This window comes from Macadamia integrifolia, chromosome 1, assembly GCF_013358625.1.
Source record: "Macadamia integrifolia cultivar HAES 741 chromosome 1, SCU_Mint_v3, whole genome shotgun sequence".
Classification (NCBI taxonomy): domain Eukaryota; kingdom Viridiplantae; phylum Streptophyta; class Magnoliopsida; order Proteales; family Proteaceae; genus Macadamia; species Macadamia integrifolia.
The window spans coordinates 19,603,091-19,608,199 of record NC_056557.1 but is presented as its reverse complement, the minus strand read 5'-3'; the positions used below and the strand labels follow the sequence as shown (position 1 = coordinate 19,608,199).

The 5,109-nt window shown below is 41.6% G+C and overlaps 1 long non-coding RNA gene across 2 annotated transcripts; it reads left to right on the top strand.

Annotated features, from left to right (window-relative positions):
• Positions 1 to 2,013: 2,013 nt before the first annotated feature.
• Positions 2,014 to 4,393, top strand: LOC122086175. Of its 2 annotated transcripts, none has more exons than XR_006142348.1 (4): positions 2,014 to 3,641; positions 3,727 to 3,948; positions 4,019 to 4,086; positions 4,159 to 4,393. It is a non-coding gene; the product is annotated as an uncharacterized LOC122086175 (long non-coding RNA). The 2 variants fall into 2 exon arrangements; XR_006142353.1 differs by having other exon boundaries at positions 3,716 to 3,948.
• The last annotated feature ends 716 nt before the right edge of the window (positions 4,394 to 5,109 follow it).

The window sequence follows — 5,109 nt, the reverse complement described above, 5'->3', positions numbered from 1 at the left end:
GGTGCACGAGGTGGGCAAAGTTCACGTGGGGCCCCGGCAGGGGTGTGGGACTCGTGCAAGGTAGGCCATAGGCACACAAGGCAGGTAGGGCAAGTGGGGTTTGGGCATCAAGGCAAGGTGTGGGGGCTTGTAAGGGCGGGGTTTGGGCACTCAAGGCAAGGTGTGGGTGCTTGCATGGATAAGGTTTGGGCACTCATAGCAAGGTGGGGGTGCTTGCATGGGCAAGGTTTGGGCACTCATAGCAAGGTGTGGGTGCTTGCATAGGCGGGGTTCGGGCACTCATGGCAAGGTGTGGGTGCTTGCATGGGTGGGGTTTGGGCGCTCAAGGTGTAACTTCTGGGAATGATTGCATTGGAATCGTAATTCTGAGTACTATGCATCTATATAGCCACTTAGGATTGAATTCTTTCGTATATGAAACATCACAATTGGACCCTCCTTTTCTCTCACACAGGGTTTTCGGGATTTTGGGTGAGTATGGAATGCTTCTGGGTTGGGTTATCTCAGTCAATTGTCATCTCTATCGATCGAAAGTGAAAGGTCGTATCCAAGATCCATAAGTCATCATAGCCAGAGGAGGATGATAAAATTAGGTGTCTACAGAATGCCCCTCATTGGCCAAGGCTTGTGTCAATAGCCGAAGAGAAAAGAAAAGAACGACCATATTTTAGCACCTGGAGTATGTACTGTCGTCATCTTGCTCATCAATAACAGAGTTGAAAATGCAAAAAGTAATATCTCTTAACCACTTTAAAGTTTAGTATCTTACCTGGGCCGCCAATTGCAGGAAAGAGATTTGAGCCCTTTCAATCCTATTAGAAGATGTTGAACCAACGTTTTGCAGAGATTTGAGCCCTCCCTGTAGAAAATGTTAGTACATGAAATCATCATTTGCAGAGATTTGAGCTCTCCCTGCAAAAGATGTTAGTGCTTGAATTTGTTCTTGAGCCATCATTTGCAGAGATTTGAGACCTCCCTATAGAAGATGTGAGTGCTTGAAAATGTTCTTGAGCCATCATTTGCAGAGATTTGAGCCCTCCCTATAGAAAATGTTGGTACATGAAATCATTGTTTGCAGAGATTTGAGCCCTCCCTACAGAAGATGTGAGTACGTGAAAATGATTTTCATAGGCTTGACTTCCATGTGCCAGTCTTAGGTAATTTGACTCCAGGCTAGGTCTTTTGAACCAACCTGGGCTGTTTGGGACCGTTGATTACAAGAAAAAAATTCACTGCTTTTTCAATGTTACAAAAGATAAAAATATTTGATTCTTAAATTTTCTTTTGACCGAGCTTCTATCTGCTAGTCTAGGGAATTGATCAATAAGATCGGGTCACTTGGAGCCGATCTAATGAGATTGGGCCACTTGGGGCCGATTTAATGAAGTTGGGCCACTTGGGGCCGATTCAATGAGATTTTTTCTTTCCTTAATTTTTTCTATTGATTGGGGTTCTTGAATTTGAGTCATGTGATTGGAACCTTGAATTTGGACCTTTGAATCTTGAAATTGAGCTTTTGATTTGAAATCTTTACTCTCATGTGAGGTAATTTTTATTTACTAATTAAATTTGTTTTATATTTCACCTTCCATTTGAATTTGATTTCCACCTTCCAATTTCATGTGATGTAATCAATTAAATTTCACCTTCCATTTGAATTTGATTTTCACCTTCCAATTTCATGTGATGTAATTTCTATCTACCACAAGAAATTACTTTGAATTTTGTATTTTGTGGTAAGAATCTTTAGGTTGCACATTGGAATTGAATCTCAAAAATTTTTTTTTTTGGAAAGCAAATTTTTGAACCATAAAATAGTCCCCCCCCTCCTGTTCATTACTTATTCTGATTTTTCTGAGTTGGGAATGATTTGTGAGCAAGTGAACTCGGGTTTTTGGGTTTTCTCGAAGGTTTGAAGTTCTTCACATTTTGTTGGGTTTCTTCAAATTTTTTCAAAGATCTTCAAAATTTCCTTGAAGTTCTGCATCTTCCCTTAAAGATCTTCATAGTTCTTGAGGAGGTGGCCATTTAGAGAATTTGAAGTCTTTCCGGGCCTTTTTGTAAATTGTGAAACTTCTTGGGGTTCCTTGTGATTTTGGAAAATATGGTTGAAAGAAGGAAGAGAAGGAATCAGGGAGAAATCCGACTAGATCGTACAGAGAGCTATGGTGCATCTTCCTAAGGGGATGATAGTCCCGTGGACTGGTACATGGGGCAGACGCTTCATAGGACCTGGGATCACATATGCAACTCTGTATGGGGTACATGGGTGACTCATTTATTTATTCATTTGTGCATTATTTATTATTTATTTATTTTATTTTATATTTTATAATTTATTTTATTTTTATTTTAGAGGCACAATGAGGGAGTACCTTCTGCATTGGCCAGATATGGGCATCCAAATTTGGTCCGAGATTGGTACCAAGTGCTCCCTTATAAGGTTAAGGGACATGTAGATTCAACTTACCTGAGTCGATTGGCCTCACTGGAGACCAAGAAGTTTAGCCCGGCATTGGCGGGAGCTTTGATGGAGTGGTGGTGGCCAAGTGCTCATTCCTTTCATTTTCCCACCGGCGAGATTACCACCACACCCCTGTGCTTCTACGCTTTCACGAGCGTACCATTTGGGGGAGGCCCCTATCCCTTCCTAAGAGTATAATAGCACAGGATTTCACAAATTTGACGGGTATTGAAATCTGGGAGGATCAGATGCATGTCCATTTAGGTGTGATCAGTGCCCGTTGGATGAGAATGGATCTGAGGGTGAATCTAGGTAACCTTGCGCAGATAACCCACTCCTTCCTTCTGTTTACTATGTTATAGTGTCTCTTTAGTGACCTCGGAGGTGGAGTGGACATTCACATGGTTGCCCTCTTCCAAAACCTTTTGGAGATAGACTCTTGGGATTTAGGTGGAGCCACCTATGCATACCTTCTGCGAACCTTGGACCTACTATCATATGGGGATCGGGGCCTCAAGGGGGCACGCTATATTCTCCAATGGCTTCACATTTTTTTTTTGTCCTTTTTTTTTATTGATTGCACCTCCTTATTTTGATCTTTCAATTCAGCCTTGGTGTTATGAACACCTAGAGATTATGGCCCCCTTATTGAAGGATCCTTAAAGCTCACCCTTCCCTATAGCTACAAGATGGGGAGATAGTTGGGTATTGAGGAACCGACGCCATCCTCTCGGGACCACCGCTCGTTCTCTCTTGAATAGTCTCATAGAGGTAAGTTATGTTTAGTATCGAATTTCCTTTTGCCTTGTGTTGTACTTACCTCTTCTTGACTTTGCAGGTTAATTGAAGACCATTTCGGCACCTTAGATTTCCTAAACCTAAAGAAGTTGCTCAGGCCAAATAACTGACAGAGAACAGTGTCCTGTTCAGGGGTATCTAAGGCCATGCTTGGTATTTAGGAGAGCGCGTCACACCCCAGTGGTCCGATCCTGCTATGTGCTCCCCTCCTTGTTTTCCTCCATCTACTATGCATAATCTGGAGCGTTTCCCTATGGGTCAGGTTGAGAGATTGGCTGAAGGAGTATGGGATGACTCTTTTTTAGATTACGACAGGGATTATGGGGCCTTCCTTGAGGAGGAAATGGTCTGCGCTCCTTTCGATCCTAGAGGTCCATTGGTAAGTTTCCCCTCTTGAGCATCATTTTCATATTTCACATCATTCTCTTCTTTTTTTTATTGATGTTCTTTCAGTGGAGACACAGCATGTGGACCCCCTTCTCACTCAGTCACAAGTTGGTGTTGCTGCCTCATCCAAAGCTAAGTCTTCTATTGTGGTGAGCGGATCTCTCAGGATGGCTACCATTCCTTTCTATGGTTTCCAAGGTTGGTCCTATCCCAATGCAACCCATCCCGGTATCCCTTAGCTCCTAGAGCATCGACTGGACAGAGATGCTTCTATTGGACTACCACTTCCGTATGAATATGTGAGTATCCAAACACTTCTCATTTGATTGATTCTTGACTCCTTTTTTGACTGACACGTTCTTTCTCAAGTATCTGCGGAGGTCTATACCGAGATCAGGAGAATGCACCAGAGTCTATGTGAGGTGGTGGTTGACAAGGTATTCTCTTGCTCTTAACTTTGTCCTTCTTTTTCTTCACTTCTTTTCTTGACCATTCTCTATGTTTCCCAGGAAGGGGAGATCAACTTCATAAGGAGACAAGTCGGCTCTTATCGATAAGAGAATACCCGGTAGTAGACGTAGATTGAGGATCTCACGTGGAGACTGGAGAGTTCGGGATTAACATCTACTAGTTCTTAGACTTTCCCTGATAATGTCGAGCATTGTTCAGTTGAGGATTTTGACTCCTAGGGATTTGTTCCTACAGTTCCTTTAAATACAAACATATGTATATCTTCCCTCCCCATGTTGTTTGTTATTATTATTTTTTTTTCCTTTTGCCAAACTTAGCATTTTATGAATGGAAACCTATCTTTGGTCACAAAGAAAATCTCCCTTTGTTTATGGTTTTGGAATTTTATCTTTTTTTAGGCATAATCAATTTCACAACTCAAGTCTTTATTAGAATAATCGAGATAACACGAAAGTCCAACTGTCCATTCATTTTACTACTAAGTGAATTACATGGAAATAACTCCCCTACCATAAATAGGATAGGTAGGTAACAATATGGGGAAACTGTTCTTGGGATGGATAAAAGTTCACCAACTCCTCTGGATCTTCTGCTTTCAGTCCATACTGTCGGTTGATGTACATAGGCAAGTAAAAGGACATGTGAATCAATCCCATCAACCTGACGTAATTACATCTAGGGGTCTTCATTAGAAAATCCTCTTGTGGCTTTCCTGGGCATCTCCATACAATATCCTCTGTAGTTCTTCCTTATAGGTATTCTTCCCAATCAACAATGAGCTTAAATTATGGGGTTTCCCTCCTTTCTTGGTAACAAACAGCTCTGAGTTGACATCCATTTAACGACCTAATTAGTTTCAGTTTCTTAAGTAGTCAAAGTTGAAAAATAGCGGGACTTCCATGATAATGATCAAGTCCAAATCTATAGCTATGGCTCATATCATAAAGTCCTTTGAATCTCTCTACAAAGACCGTAGGAATGTTATCTCC